The sequence below is a fragment of the Podarcis vaucheri genome (assembly GCF_965113315.1).
Source record: "Podarcis vaucheri genome assembly, chromosome: Z".
Taxonomy (NCBI): Eukaryota; Metazoa; Chordata; class Lepidosauria; order Squamata; family Lacertidae; genus Podarcis; species Podarcis vaucheri.
In genome coordinates, this window is record NC_138758.1 from 27341351 (window position 1) to 27360041 (window position 18691).

The 18691-nt window shown below is 48.9% G+C and overlaps 1 long non-coding RNA gene across 3 annotated transcripts in view; it reads right to left on the bottom strand.

The window, feature by feature from the left end:
- The window catches only part of LOC309523993, a 43875-nt gene that overhangs the window by 1319 nt on the left and 23865 nt on the right, over positions 1 to 18691 (bottom strand). For 2 of the 3 annotated variants that reach the window (XR_014215724.1, XR_014215725.1), the window contains exons 2-3: positions 11133 to 11183; positions 5467 to 5560 (exon numbers count right to left, since the gene is read on the bottom strand). This is a non-coding gene — a long non-coding RNA (uncharacterized lncRNA). The remainder of the gene's footprint in view (positions 1 to 5466; positions 5561 to 11132; positions 11184 to 18691) is intronic. The other variant, XR_014215723.1, reaches the window with a different exon arrangement.

The following is an 18691-nucleotide window of genomic DNA, read 5'->3' on the forward strand; positions in this document are numbered from 1 at the left end:
TGAGACAGACAGACTGCCATTGCAGGGATGTGCCACTTCCCCTCATCTTGTTATCACCTTTACCATTGTGTTTTGAGTCTGGATCTTCAGACCACCAAAAACGCTGAATTAAGCTGCAACCCAGCCAAGCAGAGGTTTAAGGTTCACACACACACAGACACACACACACTACTTCTTCATCCAGGCAATTAAGAGGCAATATCACCATTTGATAATACATTCCAGCCATGCAAAAGCACTTGAAAAGAGTGGGAATTAGGACCATTAACAAGTCTGGTTGGGGATGTGGCACTGCCTGAGGAGAGTTTCAATGGAGCCCTGCACCTGAAGTTCCACATCAATGGCACCATCTCCATTTATGCAAGCTGTTTTTTCTAATATAATGCCATTCTCATATACGTTGGATACACCATCTGCTTATATATGCATTTCCATACATATTGTTTGGATGGAGAACTGCTGTTCCACCATCTATTGTTCTCTAATGGTGATCGTGGGGGAGAGTCCCACACCTTGGTGCGTGTTACCTAGCAACCAGCACCACATAGTACAAGACATTTTGGTCAATACTGGGTGGAGCATCTATTTTCACTGGCAGCTGGGCAGTCAGTAGCTCCTGTCTTTTTTAGTGGCAAAGGAGCCTAATGAAGTCTCTGGGGAACAATGCTGTAAAATGTCCACTCACTGGGCCTTACATGTTACTGTTGCTATACTGGCTGTTTTATATATTGATTTTGGTAGCTCTGGCGTCTGAAGAAGAATCAGGAAGCATATTGCTGAGCAATCTCAAAGAGTGAAACACTGGGAATGAACAAAAAGCAGCATGTGAAACAATTCTTATTTTGTGCATTTTGCTGTATAACAGAGCTTCTGTTAATGGGGGAAGCCCTCATCTACTCAATAACTAAGCTGAAGAAGGAGCCTCTGTGATCATTAATGAGATAAAAATAAAAACAGAGAGCTGAGTGTTGTAATTTTTTGATATATATTTTTTAAAGAGACAAGAAGAGAAAGAGAACTAATTTGGTTGCTCTGAAAGGTTGTTTGTTCTACTGATGCTCCAGCTCCCAGATTCCCATACAGTCAATGCTGGGGAAAGAACATCATGGCCGCCTGTTTTTCATTCCTTACCTCTAAATATTCAATTATATTTATTATATTCCTTAGGTTATCTTTCATCTGTCTTCCTGGAAGAAATCCTTATTGATCTTGATGAATTATTTCTAGCAAGGTGCCTTTCATTCTGTTAGCTAGTATATTTGCAAATAATTTATAATCCTTATTTAATAATGAAATTGGTCTGTAATTTTAACCTCCTCCAAGTCTGTTCCTTGCTTTGGAATTAAAGGCCTCTTTCCAAGTTTTTGGTATTCGTCCTGCATTTATAATTTGATTAATAACATTTTGTAGTGGTTGAATTACCGGTAGATAATTTTGCAATTCTTTAAATAATATTTCGCTGTTAATCCTTCTGGCCCCAGTGCTTTACCTATTTTTGCTTGTTTAATGGCATCTGAGAGCTCTGTGATATAGGTGCATTTAATATTATTAATTTTTCATTTGGAAATTTTGGCACTTTGTCTTAAATATCTTTCAGTTTCTGCTTTCTTTTCTAGTCCTGCTCAGGATAAATCTGTAAAATATTTTATAAATTGTTTCCTAATTTCTTTTCGATTATCTGTCACTTTCCCTTCATAATAAATAATCAGATTATTTCTTTTCCTTTTATTTATTTGCAAATAAACAAATCAATTAAAATACTTCCAGCCTGCCCATCGGAAGTGATGCGTTGGTCAGTCCAGGTGGAGGCTTCCACTTAGATCAAATAGGGCAACCCCTGCAGGGACCGCTGTCTGGGGGAGCACCATTGGCCCTGGCCCTGCCTGGGCACACAGACATGACCTGGATCCCTTTAGCAGGATACCGCAGCGTTTGGAGGGGCAGGCGGAGACTACAACCACCCCTCCATCCAAGATAAAGGATTCCCCCGATGCCCAACCGCCAATTGAGGAAAATGCTTACTGCCAAACCACTTACATCTGCATCCAAGCCTGATAACTGCTACAATGTCTGCTAACCTAATATCATTTCCTAATCAGGCCTAAACAGAGTCTCTTCCAAGAATTTAATATTGGGGTTATGAGAGACTGTCTGAGGTCTGAGGGACTGTGGACCGGCCCCCTGATAAAAAAGTTTCCTGACCCCTGGGTAACAGCAATATCACATAGCTCCAGACTACTCTGTCTCGCCTGGCCTGGTCTGTTTTGCTCATAGACACATTCCCCCACTCTTAGTGCTCCAAAGAATGCCACAGAATATGCTGCCCTGAAGAGCCTATGCTAAGGTTACCAGATTTTTTTCAATGAATCCGGGGACACTTTTCAACTTCCTACTATATAGATGGATTTTGTCAGGGGACTGATTTGTAAATCCAGGGACTGTCCCCGGGAAACGGGGATGTCTGGTAACCTTAGCCTATACTCAAAGCGGGACCAGCAAATAGCCAGCAGCTTTTTCCAAATCTGCTTTACAATGTCAAAAGTTATAGGTTGTGCTTGTCAGGAGCTGGGAGGTTAAGTCTATGCCATCCTTCCAAAGCCTTTTTAACCAAGAAACCTGAGCATGGATTGATGGAAAATAAACATTTTGAAAAGAAGGCTGTTCCTGCAGCTTGGACAGAAACTAGGACCTTTCCTAGAAAAGGTGAGCGGACTTGTTCCATCATCCATGTGACAGCCCTTCAAATATTTGAAGCCGGCTATCATATCACCTCTCAGAACGTTGTACTGTGGAATAGAGTCTTTGGGAAGGAGGCAAGAGGTCTTAAGGACCCTCTCAGAACCCTCCTTCCTCCTTCCCAAAGCCCAGCACCTCACTTTGGGAAGGCAGTGTGAGAGCTGGGAGCAGGGCAACAAATGTTGCAGAAGGCCACAAAAAAAGGCCTCAAGGGCTGCATGTGGCCCTTGTCCTGCGCATTGGACCACACTGCCCTACTTGCAAGGGTGCTCAGCATTCCCATTACATTTGCATCAGGAGCTGCAGACCTTGGTATTTCTGCCTGTTCCAATGCAATGAAGGGGCTTTGTTTTGCTAGGAATGTATCATGCGGCTAAATTTAGTGCTGGTCATGCCACAAAGAAGAGGCAAAAAGAAGCCCACAGGGCTTTTTTTTTTTTTAAATTGCCTTGCAATTATGCTGGAAATCACATGAGAAGCAGATGTGGCTGGAGATACGTGAAGGTTGCTCAGAATTAGTACTGAGGGAATATGCAACCCTATCCGGGTTCTGTGGCTGATTTAATTTATGAGGATTCCAGAAAAACTGGTACCTGCTTTTCAAAGGTACTGAATGCTAACAGATGCCATTGGAAGCCACCAGTCTCTGCATTATTCTGTTTCCCTTTTATGAAATGCAAAGAACATGCCCACTTTTACAGGAGCACCATCAAACCTTTCTCATTTGACTTCAGAAATAGCACATCTTGGCTCTGTCTAAATCTCACTACTGAGCCAGATAGAAAGACAGGAAGCTGTGTTATACTGAACAAGACTACTGGCCCCTCTAGTTCAATCCTGCCTAAGCCATGGGTAGAGAATGTGGGGACCTCCACATGATGTTGGACTGCAGCTGAAATGCAAACAGGGGACACAGAAAGGGCTGAACTACTCAATGCCTTCTTTGCCTCAGTCTTCTCCGATAAAGAAAACAATGCCCGACCTGAAGAATTTGGAGCAAATGATTCAGCAAAGGAAACACAGCCCAGAGTAACTAAGGAGATAATACAAGAATATTTGGCTAGTTTAGATGTATTCAAGTCTCCAGGGCCAGATGAACTGCACCCAAGAGTATTAAAAGAACTGGCAGATGTGATCTCAGAACCACTGGCAGTCATCTTTGAGAATTCCTGGAGAACAGGCGAAGTCCCGGCAGACTGGAGGAGGGCAAATGTTGTCCCTATTTTCAAAAAGGGGAAAAGAGAGGACCCAAATAATTACCGCCCAGTCAGTCTGACATCAATAGCAGGGAAGATTCTGGAGCAGATCATTAAGCAAACAGTCTGTGAGCACCTAGAAAGGAATGCTGTGATCACCAATAGTCAGCATGGATTTCTGAAAAATAAGTCATGTCAGACTAACCTGATCTCGTTTTTTGACAGAATTACAAGCCTGGTAGATGAAGGGAACGCAGTGGATGTAGCCTACCTTGATTTCAGCAAGGCATTTGACAAGGTGCCCCATGATATTCTTGTAAAGAAGCTGGTAAAATGCGGTCTTGACTATGCTACCACTCAGTGGATTTGTAACTGGCTGACTGACCGAACCCAAAGGGTGCTCATCAACGGTTCCTCTTCCTCCTGGAGAAGAGTGACTAGTGGGGTGCCACAGGGTTCTGTCTTGGGCCCGGTCTTATTCAACATCTTTATCAACGACTTGGATGATGGACTCAAGGGCATCCTGATCAAATTTGCAGATGACACCAAACTGGGAGGGGTGGCTAACACCCCAGAGGACAGGATCACACTTCAAAAAGACCTTGACAGATTAGAGAACTGGGCAAAAATAAACAAGATGAATTTTAACAGGGAGAAATGTAAAGTATTGCACTTGGGCAAAAAAAATGAGAGGCACAAATACAAGATGGGGGACACCTGGCTTGAGAGCAGTACATGTGAAAAGGATCTAGGAGTCTTGGTTGACCACAAACTTGACATGAGCCAACAGTGTGACGCGGCAGCTAAAAAAGCCAATGCAATTCTGGGCTGCATCAATAGGAGTATAGCATCTAAATCAAGGGAAGTAATAGTGCCACTGTATTCTGCTCTGGTCAGACCTCACCTGGAGTACTGTGTCCAGTTCTGGGCACCACAATTCAAGAAGGACACTGGCAAACTGGAACGTGTCCAGAGGAGGGCAACCAAAATGGCCAAAGGCCTGGAAACGATGCCTTATGAGGAATGGCTAAGGGAGCTGGGCATGTTTAGCCTGGGGAAGAGGAGGTTAAGGGGTGATATGATAGCCATGTTCAAATATATAAAAGGATGTCACATAGAGGAGGGAGAAAGGTTGTTTTCTGCTGCTCCGGAGAAGCGGACACAGAGCAATGGATCCAAACTACAAGAGAGAAGATTCCACCTAAACATTAGGAAGAACTTCCTGACAGTAAGAGCTGTTTGACAGTGGAATTTGCTGCCAAGGAGTGTGGTGGAGTCTCCTACTTTGGAGGTCTTTAAGCAGAGGCTTGACAACCATATGTCAGGAGTGCTCTGATGGTGTTTCCTGCTTGGCAGGGGGTTGGACTCGATGGCCCTTGTGGTCTCTTCCAACTCTATGATTCTATGATTCTATGATCCCTGATCATTGGGCATGCTGGCTATCCCTGGCTAAACTCTCTACACCCTCCAGCAGTTCTCCAGGGTTTCAGAGAGAAGCCTGTTTCTGTCCTGCCTGAAGAGCTAGGCATCTTACCTCTTTGCCATGACTGGAACACAGGGCTTTTTTTCCCAGTGAGTGCTCACTGGAGCTCAGCTCTGATACCTCTCAGGTGAGTGCCATTGCCATTCTAAGGGAACAAGGGAGAAGTTTGTAGTGAGCTCCAGCACCTCTTTTGGAACACATACGTAAACAGTGTATGTGAGGGTAGTTGAAGTCACCCATTGCAACCACGGCAGTGACTGCAGTCATTTAGAGACATTTCCTTACAAGAGACCCTTTTCTAAAGTTATTGAACTCTAAAGTTATTACAGTGATACCTCAGGTTAAGAACTTAATTCGTTCTGGAGGTCCGTTCTTAACCTGAAACTGTTCTTAACCTGAAGCACCACTTTAGCTAATGGGGCCTCCCGCTGCTGCAGTGCCGCTGCCACACGATTTTTGTTCTCATCCTGAAGCAAAGTTCTTAACGCGAGGTACTATTTCTGGATTAGCGGAATCTGTAACCTGAAGCGTCTGTAACCCAAGGTACCACTGTACAAGAATGCTTCTTCTTTTGGGTGCTTTCTTGATTTCATTATACATCTCAAGAGCTACCTGAGCATTTTGATCAAGGAGATGATAGCAAAGTCACCAGTCCTAAATTGCTCTTGAGGTGTAGTATAACAATATAGGAAAAAATAAAACATTTACATATATGAAGATAGTTAAAGCCATTTAATATTTAAAACTCCTTCTCTGCCATCTGCTGCCACTGACTCATCCCCTGTCCCACGGACTCCTCTGCCTCCCCAATTATAAGAAAAAGGGGACCAAAAAGAGGCCGTGTGGAGGGGGGGGGAGGGAGTCAGCAGCAGCAGTGGGGAGGGGGAGAAGGTGGCAGTGGAGGAGGATTCGGCACTGGGAGGGCAGAGGAGTCAGGGGTGATGGCGCAGGAAGTGGCGGCAGTGGCGTAGCGTGGGGGGTGCAGGGGGGGCCCGGCCGCAACATCTGGGGGTTAGGGTGCGCAAATCCACGGGTTAGGGGGCGCAAATTACTTGCCTTGCCCCGGGTGCTGACAACCCACGCTACGCCACTGAGTGGCGGAGGTCCTCATAGGCCCTGATCTGCTGCCTCTCCTTTCTTTCTCCAACCTGCCAAACTGATGCAATTGCTTTAGCTTGCCTTGTAGGCAGGCTGGCCCTGGATGCAGGATGAGGAAGAGAATGGAAAGACCTGCCTTTCCAACTATTCAAGATCCAGAAACTAGCACAAGGCTTGCTAGGTCAGGCCACCTCACCCAGCATTCTGTCCTCACAGTGACCAACTAGATGATTGTTTGAACCCCCACTTTATATTTTGTTTACTCACTGCATTTATATACCACCTTTTTCTCAAAGGAGCTCAGTAGTCTGTCCCCCCCCCACTCCGCATTTAATTCCCACAACAAGCCTGTGAGTTAGGTGAGGCTGAGGGGCACTGTCTCTCATTTGTGCCACCTTGGATACAAGTCAGAGGGTGGCCTAAACAGAAATGCCAGGTAGATAATGGTAACATGAGATCCAGAGGTGTAGTAAAGGTTGAGAATGCAGCGAGGGAGAATGATGCTCTCATCACAAAGGTGATAGTAGAATCCACACCTGTTGATTTAGTTTATGAGATGGAGTCATTTCTTCCACCACCACCTACAAAGGGCCTACAAGGTGTTTTTTGAACATCTGGCAGCTAAGAGGCGGACTTAATATAAAAAACACACCAGGGGAGAAGCCTTCAAACTCTCTTAAACATGAAAAGGTTTACTCTGAGTCTCTGTAAGGGTTAGAACTACTAGATTTTAAAGGGGTATGGCTCTGAGTTCTGGCATTGAGTCACTAATTGGAAAGCTTTGAGCAGTAAGATACCCCATCTCTAGAACTGCAAACAAAAAAACAAAAAGAAACCCTGATAATTAAAGGTCGGTATCTCTTAGCCTAAACTACCTCAGAGGGTAGTTTTAATGTCAGGTTTTTTATGGGGTTTGGATATAAAGGCATATTCAGAATTAAATCATATGCTGTTAGCCAGAAATGACTCAACTGCGGGACAGGGAAGATTACTGTAAGCTTCATTCAGAGTTGACTCAACCCATGACTCCTGGACAATTGGATAGTCAAAGGGCAGTCTGTGTCTGAAATGCTTCTGGCTTAGTTTTCCATCAAGTCTGGGTTGATATATGGGTCATACTGGAGGTCACAGGAAACCCAGTTGGTCTGAAACTAGTCCAAACCTGAAGATTCTGGTTGTTCTTTGCTAAGGCTTGTGGGATTCATTTACATCTAATAATAACAACCAGGAGATGAAAGAATATACAAACTGGGGAAGAAAGAGCACTCCATAAATTCCTGTTAATTAATTTGCCCTGCTTTAACGTCCGTGTGACACTCCAGTGACAATGCCATATTGCTGAAAGGCTGAGTTTCAAAAATGCAAAATGCCCACAGATCTCATTGGTGTGTGTTTACTTACTTACTTACTTACTTACTTACTTACTTATATCAAACATTTATATTCTGTAGTTTCTAGGCAGCATACAATGATGTTAGAAAAGGAATGCAGTAAGAAAAGATTACCTAAAACACATGCCAAAATAGACAAGTTTTCATCAAACACCAGAGCTTTAACAGGAAGGGGGCATGTCTCATCTCATCTGGGAGGGAGTTCCACAAAACTGGGTCCACAATGCACAACATACAGCTCCTTTAGCTGAGTTTCCAAGGCATGAGGAATTGCTAAGAGTGACTTTCCAGAAGATCTCAGTGATCAGGCAGGGATATTAGGAACCAGGCAGTCCTTAAGGTTTCCTGTACCCAAGTTGCTAAGGGTGCTGAGAGTTCTTAGTGGGGGCCTGTTCCCCTAACATAGCTGCAATTCCCGGAGTTCCCTTGGAACTGGGATTGATTATGTACCCTCCAACATTTCTTTGATGAAAATAGGGATGTCCTGTTCTATCATCATCATCATCATTATACACCATTCATCTAACTGGGTTGCCCCAACCACTCTGGGAGGCTTCCAGCATATATAAAAACATTGAACATTAAAAAACTTTCCTATACAGGGCTGCCTTCAAATGTCTTCTAAAGGTTGTGTAGTATAGTTACTTATCTCCTTGGCTCAGGGGTCATATAACTCCATACCCTCCAACATTTCTCCAATCAAAATAGGGGTGTCCTAAGGAAAACGGGGACATTCCAGGATCAAATCAGAAACTGGGATGGCTTCTGTATATCTGGGACAGTGCCTGGAAAATAGGGACACTTGGAGGGACTGTGATTATTTAACCACTCTGGTCCTAAGATGTTTGGGGCTTCAGACATCAAAGCAAGCACCTTAAATTGATTCCAGAAAACAACAGGGACCAGTACAGCTGACAGATCTATGGCTACTGTCTATACCAGGAATCAGAGACCAGTATCCCTCCAGATTTTGGCCCTGCTGGTAAGGGCTTATAAGAGCTGGAGTCCAACAATGCATTGAGGAACACAGGTTCTTTACCCCTGTGTATGCCAGGTTTAGCTTATGCTGTTAAGAATCTTCCTTGGTGACGTGAGGAATATGCGCCAGCTCTCTTTGGGGGCATCTGGGGGTGATGGTCATTGGCACAAGGAGAGACTGAGGTTGCAAGCTGGGCAAAGATAATCAGCTGTGTTGTGTCTCTCCCAGCCTCAGCTCTGCCAAATGACTCTTGTTTACAACATAGCACTTGACCTGACGTATTTTACAGCCCTGAAGATGTAAGTGCTTCACAGCCTTGTGATTCTCACTTGAGAGTAAGATTCTCAGCAGCAAAAGAAGCCTCCCAAACACACATTTGAAGCTCTGCTTTTGTGTGAGATTGTAAAACAAAACCATTGAAAGAGAAGAGCAAGAGAGGCCAAAGACCTGGAAGCTGCACAGATACCTCAGCGCATTGCAGCTATGCTGACTGCTGTATTTGAAGGTGCAGCATGCAGTGCCTGAGCCCTGTTCAGAAGGTGGGGAAATACATTAACAAAGCATAAAAAACAATTTGCAACAAACAGTGTGAGCCTATGTATCTGGTTGCAATATTTTGCAATCTCGTCAGCACTCTGCCAGATAAATGAGCGTTGCCTGGGTTTCTTTTTTGTAGAACCCAATAAGGTTACAACTGTGACAGTGCAGTCTTTGGGGATACTTTCAGATGCCTATTTATTGCCATGGGATCAGTTAGTGCTCCTCATGCTCAACAGCCTTCTTGTACAAGTGATGGAGGTGATCTCAGGCATGGTGATAAAGACATCAAGACTGTTAATGTTACTTCTGGGTGGCAGTATTTGCACACAAAAATCAGATATCACAGGCAGTATTATCCTAACAGATCCAGCACTAGAGCTTTTAATTATTTGATCTCCTGATGACCCTCAGCTAAGCCAACCTGATCTGGTGGTTCTTCTGCTGGCAGCAGCACAATTGGAGATAGCCAGTCACTGGAATTTGGCTGGACTTTCTATTAAGAGGCTGTCTGGACAAAATATGGCATTGTCAGAAAGATTAGCTTACCAGAATCATGTGGTTTGAGGAATAACTAAAAAAAGAGAAATTTGATGCAATATTCCGGCCTTTTATTTCTTATAACAAGGATAAGAATCACTTTCTGTAAACTGCTTTGAGTTTATTTGTTTAAAATCAAGCAGTATATAAATTTTATGAAATGAAATAATTAAATAAAATAAGGACGGACATTTACTACAACCTTCAATGTGTCAGGTTAGACTGTGGAGGGTATATCTAAATAGCCAAAATTCTGCCTAAGAACTTCTGCTTATAAGAAGAAGAGTTTGGATTTGATATCCTGCTTTATCAATACCCTAAGGAGTCTCAAAGCGGCTAACAATCTCCTTTCCCTTCCTCCCCTACAACAAACACTCTGTGAGGTGAGTGAGGCTGAGAGACTCCAGAGAGGTGTGACTAGCCCAGGTCACCCAGCAGCTGCATGTGGAGGTGCGGGGATGCGAACCCGGTTCACCAGATTACGAGTCCACTGCTCTTAACCACTACACCACACTGGCTCTCATTATATTGGACACACACTCTAAATTCTCTTAAATTCTGACTCACTGCATACTTCCTCTGATATTCTGCGATATGAAATTTTGTAGTACCACCTCAAGTGAGGTTATAGACATTGCTTTAATGTACTTTGTCTACATTGTTCTATGTTCATTTTATGTTTTCCAAAACTCAATAAAATAATTTACTAAGGATGACTGTTTGTCTTGGGAGATGTCAACATTCACACCAATGCCATATTGTTTGGAGTAGCTCAGGACAATCATGGGAACATCCCAATATTTCATCAGAGCAGTATATGTAGCTAGCACACTCTGGATTTCATTTTCTCAAGCAGGCAGGGAGAAGGTGGTCTGAAGGTGGGGGACTATAAAGCAGTCCCTGTGTCATGGTCAGATCACCTCCTGGTGAGTCTCACAACGTCTCCTGGTGTGGCTTACAGTGGCCTTTCCCCACCCTATAAACCACTTTGTGGAAATAAAGGACTGTCCTCCATACGTTAGGTCAGGTGGCTACCCTGTTTCTACTTCTATGTCTAGGAAAACACAACTGAAGGCTTCTGTAACTTACAAATCTATCATTGTGGGTAGAAACTGTGGGTTTGCAGCTGAATTAAGGAAAGAAGAATGGTACTTATCTTTCAAGCAACTTACTGGCTGTAAGTGGGTGCTGAAGTATTCCTGCTCCTGAATCACCATACAGGTCTGTCAGCAATGGCAACAAAAACTCATCAGGAAAGGCTGATTATGTTCAGAGAGAGAGAGAATATGACAGATGGACACCCAAAAGACCAAACATATCAGCTGGCACGCTTTGTTCCTTGAGGAATCTGTGAGCTCTAAAAAGCCATCCAACCACTGAACTGAATCTCTGAGTGAACGAAAATCATTTCCAAAGGTTGCCTGTTCATGACAGTCAATATTCTGAAAAATGTCGTAGTTTTAAAAAAATGAATAAATTCTGAGGAGTGGTTTATTTTTGCCAGCACTGGGAAGCTACAGGATGGCTACCACATTGAATGAGAACCAGTGTAGGGGTACTTAGGGTGTTGAACTAGGACATAGGAGACCATGGTTCAAATCCCCACTCAGCCATAAAACTCACCAGCTAACTTGGGGCTCTCTCTCAGCCTAACCAACCTCACAGGGTTGTTGTGAGGGTAAGATGTGGGGGAGGAAGTACCATGCATGCCACCTTGAGCTTCCAATGAGCTGCTATGTTTTTACTGTGGGAAACATATTGCCTACTGTGAACAAGAACTCCTGGATTGGTCTGTTTTTAATGTAAAATAGTCATTATGTGTCACTTTTGTACAGAATGCATTTTCTTCCTTTGCTATCTCAAGTGCATCTGTCAGAGCTGCCACCCAGTCCCAGCTCACATAGGACCAAGTCCGCCAGTGTTCACTTTATAAGAGTCTTTATTAAGTTACAGGTTTCATTTCCGAACTGCAGCGTGCAGCTCTACACCTTCTGCCCTAGGTCGGCGAAGACCCGTCTGAGTCCCCGCCTCTTGCACACCAGCTTAATACCCTAGCCTTGCTCCACCTCCTTCGCCTCTCCCTACGTCTCTGGGTCCTTCTGCCCCCCTGGGCCTCCTCCCTTCTACTCTCCTCTGACGCTGACCCCCCTGATCCTTCTGCCTCCTTGCGGCGGGCTTTAGGACCTGGCTCACTCTCCGGGCTGCTTACTGCTCCAGCTTCCGCTGCATTTGAACTTGGCGCGCGCGCCCAACTCTCTACTTTCCTCTTAACCGTTGCCTCGCTCTCTGAGGAGGGCGTGACCACCCCGACTCGTGCCCTCCCTCCTGCTGACAGCCTCCGGAACCCGATGCCTGGCTACCTTCCTCCCTGCTGCTCTCAGTCTTGAGCGTGGGTCCCGACTTCCAGCTGCTGCCGCCCTCAGTTATGAGCGTGGGTCCCGACTTCCAGCTGCTGCTCTCTGAATCTCCTCTGTTCCCTTCCTCCTGGGGTGTCCCCCCGGATCCCCCCCTTGCTCTGCTCACTGGGGCTCCCTTTTGGGAGTCCTCTGACTCACTGCTTAGGCTTGGAGATCTCGGGTCGTCATCATCACTCATTTTCCCTTCGGATTCCTCCCCCTCGCTCTCTGCTTCCTCCCTTCTCTGCGTCTCTGCTCCTGAACCCCTGACATCCATCCCCCCCTCGAAGCCCCCCCTTCCCCCCTCCCCGCTTTCAGGTGTGGGTGCTGGGTGCTCCATCATCACGGGAGGGAATGCCGGATACAGTTTGCTCCCCGTGGTTGGCCGCCAACTGAAGACCTCCGAGTCTTCCTCCTCGCGGTCGCCGACGTTGACCTGTTCCGCTTCCATCTCTGTACCGCCGTGCTCGAACCCAAGGTCCTCCCCGAACACGTCCATGTCAGTCTCTGCGTCGGTCGCTCGACCTGGCATCTCCAGCCACTTCCGGCGCCATTGCTCCTCCGGTCGATCGTCCCACCAATACGAGGTGTCTGACGCCGAACCCGCCGGCGATCCTTCTGGGGAACGGGTGCTCAGTGCGGGTTCCCCGTCCGAGTCGAATCCATGGAACGTGCTGGAAGAAAGTGTGGGCGTGAACAGCCAGTCGTCGAAGAAGCTCGCTGGCATGGGTCTGTGTGGGAAAAGGGCATGAAACTCGTCCTTGAGCAGGGGTTCCTCCAAAGCGTAGTCTGGCACCCAGCTATTGGCGCTGGCCCGGGTGCCCTCTCTGGCTAGGAGGTATTCGACTCCCTCTTCCCCCCATCTGGAGTCCAAAATCTCCGTGACCTCGTTGATGGGGTCTTGCTGCGTCACCCCTCGCGTCTCCGTCCGCTCCCGGAACGGACTCGGTGCCGTCCCTGGCTCCTGGAATCTGTGAGGTGCCTTGTAGGGAGTGAGCACCGACCTGTGGAACACCGGATGCATTCTGGAACCCTCCGGCAGCGCCAGTCGGAAGGCTACCGGGTTGATCTGTGCTTCGACTTGGTACGGACCAATTTGCTTGTGCCCCAACTTCTTCTTGGCTAGTGACCTGGTCGGCACTGCGTGGGCTGCCAACCAGACCCAGTCTCCCACTTGGATCTCTTCGCCAACCCGCCTGTGCTTGTCAGCTTGCACCTTGTAGGCGTGCTTAGCTAGCTCCAGCTGCCGTCTGAGTTGATCGTGTACCGCCTGCAACTCTGACGCGAACGCGTCCGCCGTCTGTGGTTCTCCGCCCCCCACTCTCTCCCGTCCCGGGAAGGTTCTGGGATTCCTCCCATTGTTGGCGAAGAACGGCGTCACCCCTGTGGACACGTGCTTCGTGTTGTTGTAAGCGAACTCGGCGAGCGGCAGGTAATCCACCCAGGTCGCAGGTTGTTGATTGGCATAGCATCTCAGGTACTGCTGCATGATGGCATTGACCCTCTCTGCTTGCCCGTTGGTCTGCGGGTGTCTTGCTGATGCCAGATCGACCTTGACATTTAGAAAACTCATCAGCTTCTGCCAGAAATTCGAGACGAACTGGCGCCCGCGGTCGGACAGGATAGACCGCGGCAGACCATGCACTTTGAACACGTGATCTATGAACAGTTTGGCGGTGTGTTCCGCCGTGGCCACCTTCGCACACGGAATGAAATGTGCCATCTTGGTGAACAAGTCCACCACCACTAGTACAGCTGTCTCGCCTCTCGAGCTGGGTAGATCCGTAACAAAGTCCAGGGCCACTCTCTCCCACGGTTCAAACGGCGTTTGCAGCGGTTCCAGCAGTCCCGCCGGTGGTTTGTGCACCGGTTTGGCCCTCTGGCAGGTGTCGCACCTCGCAACGTAGTCCGCGACTTCCCCTCTCAGTCTGGGCCACCAAAAGTCCCTTGCGACTAATTCCACCGTTTTTTCCGTGCCAAAGTGCCCGGCCGTGGGTGCGTCGTGCAGCTGCTGCAGTACCCTGGCGCGAAGTTCGTCTCCCGGCACGTAGATGGCCCCTTTACGTAAGAGCAAGCCGTCTCGTATCTGGAACTCGTCGCCCTTCGCCGTGCCCTTGTGCACCTCTGCCATCTTCGCCCGCGCGAAGGAGTCGTCCTGCAACGCCCGCCGCACCGCATCCAGGTCTACTGTGGCTGAAGCGCACGCCCACGCTGTTGGCGCGAAGATGTGCATGGCTGCCGCTGGCGTCGCCTCTTCGAGGTATTGCGGTTTGCGGGACAGTGCATCCGCCATGACGTTGGTGTCGCCTGGGACGTACTCTATTCGGAAATTGAAGTCAGCAAAGAACTCCGCCCAACGTATCTGCCTCTGGTTCAGGAACTGAGCCGTGCGCCAGTGCTCCAGATTCTTGTGATCCGTGCAGACCTGCACCGTGTGCTTGGCGCCGATCAGGAAGTGCCTCCACGCCTTGAAAGCTGCATGAATGGCCAGCAACTCCCTGTCCCAGATGGTGTAGTTCTGCTCCGACTTGCTGAGCTTTCTGGAGTAGAACGCTCCCGGCCTCCAGACCCCCTGTGGGTCCCTTTGCAGCAGGACAGCTCCCACTGCTCTATCGGACGCGTCTGTCTCTACCCGCATCGGTTTGCTGGGGTCGATATGCAGCAGTTGCTCTTCCGACGCGAAGAGACGCTTGAGTGCCTGAAAGGACTGCTCCGCCTGCTCCGTCCAGATGAATTTCTTTTTCTTGGAGCTTAGCGTGTCCGTAATGGCCGCCGTCTGCATCGCGAACCCCTTGATAAACTTGCGATAGAAGTTGGCGAAGCCGACAAACCGCTGGACCTCCTTCCGATTGCGCGGGCTCTTCCAATCCAACACCGCACGAACCTTGGCGCTGTCCATGGCTAGCCCCTTGTCCGACAACTTGTAACCCAAGAAATCCACCTCCGTCGTGTCGAACTGGCACTTCTCCAGTTTGGCGTACAGTCTATGCTGCTGCAGCCTCTTCAGCACCTCCCGAACATCTTGGTCATGGGCTTGCTGCGAGTCGGAGAATATCAGGATGTCATCCAGAAAGCAGACGCACTTCTTGTAAAGGAGTCCCGCCAACACATGATGCATGAAAGCTTGGAAACAGTGAGAACCGTTTTGCAATCCAAACGGCATCACTCTGTATTCGTAGGTGCCCAGAGGCGTGAACATGGCTGTCTTCCACTCATCGCCCTCCCTCATGCGGATGAGATTGTACGCACCTCGCAGGTCCAACTTGGTGAACACGCGTCCCTTGCGCACCGTCGCTAGTAGGTCGTCAATCCTGGGCATGGGGAAATCAGAAGGCTTGGTCATCTTGTTTAAGAGGCGAAAATCCACCACCAGTCTTTTTTGGGGCGTGTCCTTCTTCTTCACGAAGAAAACAGGACTGCCCCCTACTGCCCTGGACTCCCGGATGAAACCGCGCTGCAAATTGTGATCTATGAACTGTTTGAGTTCCTGTAATTCGTCCTCAGACATGGAATACAGCTTCCCTTTCGGCAGCGTCGCCCCTGGTAGGAGGTCAATCTTGCAGTCATATTGCCTGTGCGGTGGTAGCTTGTCAGCCTCTTTCTCGCAGAAGACCTCCAGAAAGTCTGCGTATTTGTGGGGGACTGCTTGCAACGTTCCCAACTGCAGTTGTGATTCCTCCTCCTCTCCCTCCTGCCTGGGCAGGATGCAGTGTTCTGCGCAATAAGAGGAGCCGAAGATCAGCTGTCTCTGGTACCAAGCCAGTGTCGGACTGTGCCTGTCCAGCCAACTCATGCCCAACACAATGGGCGTGTCCGACAGTTGGGTGACATTAAAACTGATGACTTCCCTGTGGTTGCCAAGGCGCATCACCATCGGTGGCGTTTGCTTCACCACCTGCCCCCCTAGCAACTCTCTGCCATCCACTGTGACGACTTGCAGGGGCAGAGTGGCAGGCAGTAGCTGTATAGCGTGCTGCTCCACAAAATCCTGCGCTATAAAGTCTGCGTTGCTTCCAGAATCCACAGAAAGCGGCACTTCGATAGTGACGCCATCGGGTAGCTGGAGAGATGCTGTGAGCTGCACTACTGGTTTGGGTGGGAGGGGGTCCGTGGGTTGCAAGATCGCTGGGGACTGCTTCACTGATGCGTCTGGCTGGGCCCCAGTGCCTCTGTCTCCAGCCAGACATCGTCGTTTCCCTGCTGTGGTTCTCCTTGCTGCGTTGCTGCAGTCACCATTGCTGAGGCTGCAGTGTGTTTGTGGAGCCTCCGGGGACACTCTTTCGCCAAATGGCCTGTATCCTCGCAGATGTAACACTTCCTGTTCCCTCTAGGAGGCTTCGCTTTCACTGCTGTCGGTGCTTGGGCTCTGGCTGCTGACTGAGCCCTTGCACCTCCAACCTCCATCGGTTCCCCTCCCCCTCCTGGCGGAGGTGTGGAGTGCGCACGCGCTGCTTCTCTTGGAACGAAAGAGAAACTTCTCGCTGCTTCTCGCCCTCCACGTCCTTCATCTCTGCACCAGGGACGTTCTTCCAGCCTCACCCCCACAGTCAGCGCCCTTTGGACCACCTCCTGCGTGCTTCGGGGCCTCTCCCCCCTTGCAATTTCATCCTTGACCGCTGAGCTTAGACCCTCCCAGAACAGGTCTCTGACAGGGGGCGAATCCCGGTCCCACTCTAAGGCACTGACCAGCGCAAAAAAGCGGGCGTGGTACTGCCGGACGCTTGCCCTCCCTTGTTTGAGTCCATGAATCTCCCGTCGGGCAAGATCCACATCAATAGTAGACAAAAAACACGCATCCATCGCTTTGATAAAGGCATCTGCATTCTGAAGCGCCGGATCTTTATCCCTCCACAAATTGCGTAGCCACGCTTTAGCATCCCCATGCAAATGGGATAGTATGAACCCCACTTTCTCTTCCTCATCTCTAAAGTCTTTTGCCAGCAGTTGCAGTGCGCACATTACGTCTGCTCGAAAATTGGGGTACTGTTGTAAATTCCCATCGAAGTGAGCCACAAGCCCTCCTGCTCTCCGTGCCAACCCAACCCCCTCCGGTCTGGGTCCTGGCTGCCCGTGTTTAACCCATGCTTCAAACCTGGCGTGGAGATCTCTGTAGGCGGCTGCCGCATCCTCCTCCCTCTTCTTGGATGCCAGTACCTCCGCGTTCAATTGGGTAACTGCCTGTTGCAGCGCTGCAACTTTCTCTGCTTCCGTCATCTCTGCTGACCGTCGTGAGCTTGCTCCCAAACACCGATCCCCTCCTCCAGCTGCCTCTCTCTCCGCTGCGAGATATCAGGTGTCCGAAGCTTTTGAGAGACGGGTCTTACTGTCTGAGCTGCCACCCAGTCCCAGCTCACATAGGACCAAGTCCGCCAGTGTTCACTTTATAAGAGTCTTTATTAAGTTACAGGTTTCATTTCCGAACTGCAGCGTGCAGCTCTACACCTTCTGCCCTAGGTCGGCGAAGACCCGTCTGAGTCCCCGCCTCTTGCACACCAGCTTAATACCCTAGCCTTGCTCCACCTCCTTCGCCTCTCCCTACGTCTCTGGGTCCTTCTGCCCCCCTGGGCCTCCTCCCTTCTACTCTCCTCTGACGCTGACCCCCCTGATCCTTCTGCCTCCTTGCGGCGGGCTTTAGGACCTGGCTCACTCTCCGGGCTGCTTACTGCTCCAGCTTCCGCTGCATTTGAACTTGGCGCGCGCGCCCAACTCTCTACTTTCCTCTTAACCGTTGCCTCGCTCTCTGAGGAGGGCGTGACCACCCCTGACTCGTGCCCTCCCTCCTGCTGACAGCCTCCGGAACCCGATGCCTGGCTACCTTCCTCCCTGCTGCTCTCAGTCTTGAGCGTGGGTCCCGACTTCCAGCTGCTGCCGCCCTCAGTTATGAGCGTGGGTCCCGACTTCCAGCTGCTGCTCTCTGAATCTCCTCTGTTCCCTTCCTCCTGGGGTGTCCCCCCGGATCCCCCCCTTGCTCTGCTCACTGGGGCTCCCTTTTGGGAGTCCTCTGACTCACTGCTTAGGCTTGGAGATCTCGGGTCGTCATCATCACTCATTTTCCCTTCGGATTCCTCCCCCTCGCTCTCTGCTTCCTCCCTTCTCTGCGTCTCTGCTCCTGAACCCCTGACAGCATCGTTTTTACTTTCTGATTTCTGTGAGATAACCTCTTCTTTCTTTTCTTTTGCATGTCAACAAGAATACCTCAGGCATCATGATATCACCCAAATCTCAAGTAGTTCCCAATAAAACTGGGAGCAATGAGTCTCTTATGTTGGACATCACACAGTGCTTTGGTGCACCTGCTCTCTGCAGGACGTTTGGGCTGAGCCTGTACCAGTCAC